Source organism: Rhagoletis zephyria, unplaced genomic scaffold (genome assembly GCF_001687245.7).
Source record: "Rhagoletis zephyria isolate East Lansing unplaced genomic scaffold, Rhagoletis_zephyria_1.1 Rzeph_scaffold_07842, whole genome shotgun sequence".
In the NCBI taxonomy this organism is placed as follows: Eukaryota; Metazoa; Arthropoda; class Insecta; order Diptera; family Tephritidae; genus Rhagoletis; species Rhagoletis zephyria.
Genome location: NW_016164924.1, coordinates 3,173 through 13,682, shown reverse-complemented (window position 1 = coordinate 13,682; position 10,510 = coordinate 3,173). Strand labels below are relative to the sequence as shown.

The 10,510-nt window shown below is 33.6% G+C and overlaps 1 long non-coding RNA gene across 1 annotated transcript in view; it reads right to left on the bottom strand.

Moving 5' to 3' along the window:
* Positions 1 to 1,103, bottom strand: part of LOC108374559 (uncharacterized) — a 16,930-nt gene extending 15,827 nt beyond the window's left edge. The window contains exon 1 of the long non-coding RNA XR_001849061.1: positions 1,089 to 1,103. This is a non-coding gene — a long non-coding RNA (uncharacterized LOC108374559). The remainder of the gene's footprint in view (positions 1 to 1,088) is intronic.
* Positions 1,104 to 10,510: the final 9,407 nt, after the last annotated feature.

Sequence of the window (10,510 nt, the reverse complement as noted above, 5' to 3'; positions counted from 1 at the left end):
TTATGAATATACATTTTGTTTTATATTTTCTACCTTCAAATGGAAGAATGTGAATGAATGAATGGAAAACATTCAAATCATTCAAACTCATTTCGGTAAATGTTTTTTTCTACAAACAAGTTTTTTCGTATGTAATAGGAGCGCAGCAATACATACATACGTACATTGTTTGTTTGTACATATGTTCATAGAAAATTTTTTTTTGGATATTCATACAAAAAATTGTCATTTATTTCAATTCAATTTATTTTCACTTTGTTTGAATGTTGTAATGTCGACACAAATATCAGAACAGCTATTCACTCAAATTCAAAAAAATTTCAGGCCAAAATCATTCATTCGTTTTGTATATGAATAATTCAAAAGCCGTTTTGAATGCATTCATGCAGCCCTCTAGTATACATAACAAAATACAAAATTTCATGAAAATCGGACCAGCCGTTCGCGAGATTACCTGTTATAAAAAAGGGACTTCTCTTTATATAATTAGTATAGATATGGTTGATAATAAATAAAACCTAGAGTGTGATCAATTTCTCATTCCGAACCCTACATTATAAACTTCGGCTTCATTGCTTAACTGAACCATACGGCATCGTCAATTGGTCCCTTTCATTAATTTTATGACGAGTTTCTTAGTAAAATAGTATACCTCAGTAGCTTCCAACGAAATATTTGCATTATACTACATACAATTGTACATCATTTTTAGCTTTTGCTACACACTTGCCAATTTTGCACAATTAGTTTACCTAATTAGTAGTTTCGCCACAAGTAAGTGCTAAAAACTGAAAGTTCACTTTTCTCACCAAGCGCAGTTGCGAATATAGTAAAAGTAATAAAATGACCAAGTAAATCCAACAAATTATCCAAAGCACTCAAATCTTAATAAAGATGCCTTCAAAGTGGCTAGTTAGACGCACAACGCTCAGCTCAGCTAGACCAGAATTGAGATATATAAATAAAATACAAACACAAGCTTATACATATACACACACCTCAACCTAATTTCACGCAACAAATTCGTATATGTACTTATAAATTTTATCCTTGAAAATTTTCTACTCCGTCTGCATAGGCCAATATACATACATATGTATGTATAGATGCGTACTAAAGATCTGCATCATAAGGCATTTTTACTTCACTGGGACACCATAAAGGTTTTTGGATACCACTGCATAGCCTAGTAGAAAGTGTTGACGTGATTCGATCTCATCATCTTGAAGGCAACTGCGGTAGTGAGGAATATATGTTCCACACTGGCCTAGAAGGACCTTGCAATTGATCATGCTCAAGTTTTTGATCACCGTTCGCTGAGCTGATATGAGCTCCATCTGTCCAATAGTGAACCAAAGGTAGTCAGTGGTGGTCCCAGGCGCTATAAGGCCGGCGATATTTCTTCAAGCATCAATGTGGCATACTTCAGCATTAAGTCTTATTAAGAATCAGAGTATTTAGATGGGTGATTCCTCAATTTATTGTTGTCACGGTCTTTAGCGTGTGTCAATTGTTTCTTAAATGGTACTGTGGTAATCAACTTCACCTACTAGTCGGAACCGCTTTTCAAACTCGAAAATGTATTCCCCCTCATAGGGTTCCATGGTTATCTGTACCATCTTCCGCACCATCAATGAACTTAATGAAAGTGATTGGGAACGTACTCTGAGGCCTGCCAGGACGGAGGCCGTCATCGTATTAGTCGGCCGATCAATTTTTGCTGACAGCGCCATAGTACTCACAACTCAATATTCTGAAACCACCAGCTCAGTGATTAACAAATCTCATTCGAATATCAAATATTCAGAAGAAAGCAAGCTGTGAAGTTCCCTTTTTTGTATTTCTTCTCTTTGGTGCTACATACACTCGTTTGCTTTTCTTCTTCAATTGAACCAGCAGATAGATTTAAAAGTGGGTGCACGCAGACCTTTAATATGTACGCACATATACAGTGGCGGAGAATTATATAGAGACGCGGCATTTTAACAACTTTTGGCAATATTTTTTTTCTTTATTTAATGTTTAGTATTTTTTTAATGAAATTATAGCTAACTATCTACAAAGCCCATGCAAGTCCGAATTTCTAATTTTGTACACAAATTTTGATAATTTGACAAAGTTTCATCAAGGTTTCAGATTTTTTAATCAGATTATTTAGAAAAAAATTGTGGCAGACAGTGTTTTGGCAATTTGGAGCAGCTAGGAATTAACGTTGCTTTTTGGTAAATTTGCCATACAAAGTATATTCGAATTTTATTTATTTTTATATTTATTTGCATACACCGTCAGCAAAAAGTATTGCCAAAAGTCCTAGCTACTTAAAAACTTGCACTTGATTATAGTACAGTCGTTATACCAAAATCTAAAGGGCAACAAAACTGCCTACCTGGATTTTGTTTTTATTCTGAAAAAAAATATATATTTGAAATTTTGGTGAACATTTCGATGGTCCTGTGCAATAACGACATAATTCAAAATTAAAAAAAAAATAAAAACTGTTACTACTGTTAAGTGGCTCTTGTCCCTAATTCTTGTCTATTCCATTTCCATCCCTTACTAAAAAAAAAGCAGTAGGGATACGTCAATTAAAGAAAAAAAAATAATTGCCAACACTTTTTTAAATGCCCCGTACCTATGTGTTTCCCCGCCAACGTGCATACATACATATATTTCTATTAGTCTGACTTTTTGCACAAACTTTTTGCTTTTTTTTGATGCAAAATTCAAGGCAAGCTAACTTTATATACTTACGTGGTTACGTCTATGTTTTATTATACAAGTTTGTATGTATGCATAATCACACCTTTCGGTATTCTAAGCCCCAAACAGTTAGGATTAAAAAGCCAACGAACGGACGCTATTCAAGTTAAGAAGTTAATTAAGGAACATTCAAAGGATTAGGCGCACCTATACAAAGTAAGTTATTATATATGTATGTGGGTACAAATATATATATAGCCAGTGTTCATATGTATGTATAATGGCAGACGGAGGTAGGTAAATGACGCGGGACATTGAAAAAATTTATAATAAAGTGAGCTAAGATGAAAAGAAATAGAAAATGAACGAGACTGAGCAGACAAGCTGAATGCAAACTTGCGATGGAGAAGGTGGCGAAAGGGAAGGTATTAAATAAAATCAACAACAAAAATCCTAGTAAAAATAAAGATAAGACGAATAGGGTTTTAGGTGTGAATGAGAAAGCAGCGCAAAAGGAACAACGAAAAAAAAAGAAGAAATTGCGAATTGAGGAAAACCTACAAAAGTTGGAAATGTTGTAATAGCACTTGATAAGCGTGCGATAGGCGGCTGTGCTCACCTAAACATACACACATAAGTGCATACAAATATACCTAGATACTACTTCAAAGTGTCTATCAGCATACTTAAAGGATTAAAAATGGTGGATACAGGTTTAAGTGCAATTACACGGTGCTGGCAAGCAGCTGCTCAAAGTTGAATGTTGCCAGAATTAATAAGCGAAACGTTTGGTCATGGCTGGTTAAATTAAATGAAATACCTTTCAATAGAAAAAAGGTAGTAGTGCGGCTTTTGCGTGAGACGTTAAGGATTATTTGTAAAGATTAAGTGTTTCATGTTCACCAGCTTATTTATTGTTGGTGGTTTCTCATTATACAGACACTATGTAGAAGGATAACGCCATCGTCCATTTTTCATACACTTTTACAAATGTGAATAGAAATTTTGCATTTGTATTTAACTACGCATGTATTCTTATCTACTCAATTTTGCTTGCACACCGGCAACCAGTAGTTCGTATTATCCACATAGAAAAGTCATATTTGCATATAACTACAACAAGCATGATGATAGCATAAAAACAACATGTAGCCACCATATAAGCGGCATATAACTAATTTACGCAAATGAAGATACTGTAACCGGAATTCATTCCCATAGTCAACAACAAATAGCTATGCACATATATACATATGTATGTAAGTATTTACATATGCCCGTTGTATGTAGTGAACGGAAATCCGGCATATGTGAATTTTAGCAAGCATTCAAGCTTGCAGATAAATAAGCGATTGCAGTCGCTTGCACACATGTTAGGGATGTCCTTATGGTTATCGTTTTATCATACTATTTTTGGTTGGCATGCAATAACTTTCATTTCGGAAGGCCAAAATTTTACGCTAATATTGATATTGTATTGCGTGATATACATAACAGCATACTTTAACAGCTGTTTATTCATAGCTGCACTACTATTTGTGAAATACACTATATTGCCAACACATATTTCGCTGAGTGTTTCTGTAATTTACTTCAATAAAACTTTACTTTATTAAACTTAACCAAGAATGGGTTTTAATAATCTTCAAAATATTTTCAAGCTAGATCCTTCTTAAATTTCTTTCGTCTTTCACCCGTTTTGTAATCAAATATGTACTTCCATTACCTAATGCCCTTAGTTCAAGTTGAAACTGACTTTTTGAACTTTTAAACAGGTGGCAACTCTCTACCACGCGTTGTTTGAAAATAAAGCCTTTTCAAAATTAGAGTCTAACGATGTCAAACTTTAAGCAACTTAATTTTAATTTTAATGAACCCTTTCAAAGAGGTGGCAACCTCATAAAAATTATGTTTTGAGTTAAGTTTTATTAACCTTCTTTCGTTTGACAACCATATTGCAATATTTCTTGTATGTAATCAGTAGTAATCAATATAACCGAATTTAATTATTAAAACAGGTGGCAACTTTCTTTGAAATATTTTTGAAAGTGAACTTTCTTAAATTTTTTTTTATTAGACACCCATATTGTAATGTTACTTTTATCCAATCATACATAAGCGTATGCTTTTACTGCCCAAATCAATGGAAATTTTTTAATGAAATTTGTTGAGAATATTAAGCCAAGGCTGCTGACATAAAATATATCTCATTTAACACCACTTTACTTTATTTAGTTTACTTGGCTATTTGGCTTTACTCTATTCAAATCATATTCTTAAATAGCATAAATATTCCTAATAATAAAGGTCTACCCTAATGTGCATACCCAAGTAGGCATTAAAATGTGCCTAATGGCTCTTGCGGGTGCATATATACATACATATGTAAGTAGATACACGTATGCCTAACTAATGCCTATGTACATGCTATGTTACATGCTATTCATACATATTTGCGTGTGCCGCTAGTGAACGTCGGAAAATTAAGAGGATGTCCAAAGCGGAAAACCGGACATTTTGTGCGTTTAGCCATTCGTTTATGTGGTGACAGGCACACATACATACGTACGTACACACGCTCATACATACATATAAGCTTTTATTTTTTCAAAATATGCCAACCGGTTAGTTTTGTGGGCGTTTGTCGGTTGCCTAGTTAGAGTTGGTTCTTATCTGTAATTTACTTAAACGAATAAGTCGTTGAGTGTTAGGTGCACTTACGCTTTTGCATGTATGTGTAGAAGTATTTTATTTAGTAACTATCCATGTGTGTATGGAGCAGCATATGTGCGTACATATGTATGTACATATGTGGGCTATTTTGCTGCCTAAAACCAAAAATTAATGCAAAAATGTTGTTAGCTGTGTTAACGTTGTGGCCAACGGAGAGTACAATCGAATGTAATGACTACATTTTCTCGAAAAACCAATGGCCGCACTTACACATGAGTAGGTACATATGTATGTACGTAAGTGCTAATATTTCATCGCACATGAATACTATAAATATACAGAGGCACATATTTACAAATAGAGGTAAATATATGTGCATTAGGGTGGTCCAAAAATGCATGTGAAAAAGGTTAGTAGGAATTTGTATGCTCTCACCCCCTAAGATTGTTCTATACCTAAGGAATATGTCCCTGTTTTTTATTTTAAAATAAAAAATGTTTAGAGGTCGCTCAAGGCGCCCAAAGTTTTTCATTTATTTTATATGGGGGAAAACATCTTTTCTATCAGAAAAATGTGTTACTCTGCTGGAGACTCCCAGTAATAATAGCCAATTGTTTATTTAACCATTTTTTCTTCGCAACTATAATCTATAGGTTCAAAAAATGCAATGAGGGGGCCAATAAAAATTCGTTGGTATTACAAAATGGTTAAATAAACCATTGTGTATTATATTATTGATCGAAAAATATTGACTTTCAAGAATTCTGTTCCATTTCTCCGAAAAGTTGTTTTTTCCCCATATATAAGAATACATGGAAAATTTTGAGCGCTTTGAGCGATCTCTAAATATTTTTTTATTTCAAAATAAATAATAGAAGTATACTTTTTTCGATATAGAACCACCCTATTGGACATACACCATTAAGCCTTTTTTAAGAGAGTTTCGGTTTACATATGTATCTATTTTGCTATTTGTTTGGGTATATGTGTGTAGGAATATTCCAGCCTAAAATTTGGTATATACATATGTATGGGCATACATATAACCCTTTAAATATTTTTTATCATCTTTTCGGAAATAAAGAAACACTTGAAAGAAAATTTATTTATATCGAAATTTGCGTGTTGGTTTGAAATTTAGCAGATAATCAAGTGAGCAGGAAAAATTTGAAGTATTTATTTTGGCAGAAATTATTTTCGAATCGAATGATATTATTCAAAATGTACTACTCGCATTGCTGTCAAAATGAAACAACGCTAAAGAGAGGCAAAAGATTTATGTGAAATAGCCTTATTTTAAGAGCTTTATAAAGTGACATTTTAATACAAATTTTCTAATATGCTTTAGCAGTCTTTATTTTCTACAAATTTAGGTGTAAATGTTTATCCTTCCATTTGATTATTCGTTTTCCTAGATAAAGCACTCTTTACAGCGGATAGTGCGTTTTCGAATCGGCAGCCCAAAATAACTTTAGAACATATTTGGTTGGCTTAGACAGGATGTACTGGCGAAGAGGACAGTGCCTACGAAAGCCGAAGAATTGTAATTGATTCGTTAAAATTTCGTTCGCAAAGTTTCGGTCTAACCGAAGTTTAAGTTAAATTGTGGATAATGTACTTCTTAGTGATTAAGTTCCAGCTCTTCCAAACAAGGAGCAATTTACACAATTTCTTACCGAAAATCAGATGCCAAATAATTCAGATTTATTTATCTTTGTAGAAAAATTTAAGAGTCAATAACTTATAATCCAAATTATTACCAAAATGCTCTAATCTTTTGCAACTTTCGAGTTGGAGTTACTATGAGTTATACATAGATAGCCAACACAAAAAAACTAGGGTTTATTCAGAGCTATAACACTCTTACAACTGAGGCTGCGAGTTATGAAATTAGAAATCAAAAGTAATGGTTAAGTGCGATTTGTGACCGCTTTTATATTTCTCTTAATACGATGAACTGGCATTGAAAACAATAGGAACGAGTTATGTAATATTTTTGTGAGACACGAATGTTTATAAAATCACAAAACCGTTTGACCGAACAAATTTTAGCATTTTCCTTAGGTATCCAAATACACATCTCAGTTATATTAAGGGACTGAACATTTGTATGACTTATCGCAATTTTCGACTTACAGAACTCACGAGTTATCGAGTTTCTACTATTTATGCTTATTTTTACTTCACTGTAAATAAAATGTAATAAATTTCTTTGTGGTCACAGCGCCATCAACTTAACCACAACTATATTTCAAGGGCCTCGTTGGTTTGTTGGTTGGTCGAGTAATACTTTAAAATGCAGTACACCTTTCTTGCATGCAAATGAATTGGCATAAAATGCAAAACGTTTAAATCAGGTATAACTTTTTACATACATTTACGAATACAGATGTACATATGTATGTATGTATATGCTCGTATACGCAATAGCTTGTACAAATTCTTAAACAAGCTTTTACATACAATTGAGAAAATTTCGGTCGATATACTTTTATTCAAAGCGAAACTAAGGGAAATATGAGACTTTCACTCGGACTTAAGGCTAAGGTTGCATATCTCATAGAAAAAACTGCACCACAATTCATTCAAATAAATATATGCAGTTATGCGTGTAAACAAAAGGACGTGAGACTGCANGATCTGTCAAATACTAATGCATGAAAATCCTAACCTCAAAAAAATCACCCGTTACTATACCTTTGTTGTTTTTTAATCTATACATACATATCTATAATAAAATTGCATCAAGCTGATGATAGGTATTAAAGAAAAATTAATATGGGGGTCATTATTAGAGCAACAGAAGCCAAATCAACTATTTTTAGGTTTTTTTCTGTCTGTCTATATATTCGTACGCGCATCACTCGAAAACGAATGCATCAAATTTATCGCACTTTCACCGATTTATTTCTAGAGGTCTAACTTAAAGAAAGAAAACAATTAGAGAGTTGCCACCTGTTTGAAAATGTCAGGTTAAGTAAATTGATAAGATAAAGTAAATATTGCAATATGGCTGGCAAAAGAAAGAGGTTTAAGTAGGCTTATAGCCGAAAATATTGTTGATAATTGATAAAATAAATAAAACATTGCAATATGAGTGTCAAACTGAAAAGCTTTGAGAAAGTTTACTGACGAAAATATTTTTGAGGAGGGATTGCCACCTGTTTGAAAAATTTCGTTTAATTACATTAATAAAATAAATGAAATATTACAATACAGGTATCAAACAATACAAAAATACTTTCAAGGCGCATTGAAGCACGCCGGGGATTGAATAGTTTTAAAATAAAACACTTAAAACAGAACTGTACGCCTGAGTGTTCATTATTACCTCAAAGAACAATCTGTGACACTAAGGTGTCGATATATCTGATATTGTCTCCCTACTAAGTTTAATTAAACGCGTAGCTACGTGGCGTATGAGTAACATCAATTTCTGCGCTAGTGAATTATTTCGACCACAGGTGCCATCACAAAGTGTCTGACAATACTGAATATTGGTTTCTTATATCATTCTCTAAAACATACATACGTACATATATTTATAAACTAATAAAATGAATTTAATAAAAGTGGGTAACGTTTTCACGTATCTTTCCTAGTTGCTACCTGTAAAAGGACCACATACCTAATCAAGCAGATATACAAACATTATCAAATACATATAACATATATTATTACTAAATTGTTAATATATCGAAAATAAGTTAGGTCTGGTGGCTCTGAGATTTTATGCCCTTAAGCAGGTATCACACGATTTGTACATTTTGAGAGTCACAACTCAATAACAACTTTCCAAACAAAACCACTCTGTAGCTGTGAAAATGTGAAAATCTATACAAATGTACAAATCGTATGATCCCTTTATACGTGTTGTCTAACTTACCACGAACATTAATATCTATCTTGAATGCGAAGTATTTTTACAAGAAATTCACTAGTAAAATTTATTTGGAAACCTTAATATTCTGTTTGAAGGTAATCAGACAGAGGGAACTGCATACTCTGCATCACCTCTTTTTATTTAGTTTCTACTGTATTCTTGTATTTGATTCCCAAAATATCATCCTACAGCCTTCTCGCTTGCTGATGTCTCCGGTTGATGGTTTTTCATCTGTTATTGCCTACAGCTCTCGGCTACTTGGCTACAAAATTTGGTTCTCCTTCTCAATAAAAACCTGCCTTAAATAGAAGCCATTTTGTGTTTTCTGCTGGAAGGCAGCCCAAAATAAATTTTTTTATCGAAATATTTGGGTCCAACATTTTCACCAACAATTCACGAATTCACGGCAACGAAATTAATTTGAAGAACTTTTTCCTCTTAGTTGGTGTGTGTACCGTTGTTCCACAAAAATCCAATATATATGGACCTGTTTCAGACGAATTACCTTAAATGTTTTAAATAGGTGGGCCATGGTTTTGGTGATTAATTTAATGGTGGGCATTTGGAAGTGATCCCTGGACAACTCAATCGTGGTGTCCCCGAATGAAAATTTAACGCACGATAATATTGACAAATGACGTCCATTCGGCCATCGGAACACACCGAACTCCCGTACTCCCATGGTACAGCACGTCGATGTAATCGGACATTCACGGAACTGTTTCTTACTTGACGATTTTTAGAAATAACTCGACTCTAGCGCCACCCGGCGACTCTTTTTTGCAATAGTGTGATTACTGATATATATTCAGAATGAGAAAATTTGGTTTGTATGGCAGGTGCCACGCCCCTTTCACTTAACGGTGTGAAATAAATATGAGTTCGACCACAAACACCGTGACACGAGATTTTTATGCATTCGATAATTAATGTAGAAGCTTCCCATTGCTTTCCAAATGCTGGCGATGAGCTCATAATATTTAAACAACAAATACGCTAGCATACAGCACTACATTTTATTTAATCATTCGAGTCACCATAGCAACTAGCAACTGCAAATGTTATATAATACGCATGTCGGTGACGTTTGCGGATAGTAAATATGTATTGTGTGGAATATCTGCTGTTACTATACTAGCCGACATTGCTAATGGTTTGTTTTTGAGGTGAATATAAAATAAGTAAGCACATGATGATGATGGCGGTGGCCTATTGGCAACTGTGGCTGACAGCTAAACAAAAGTCACATACACA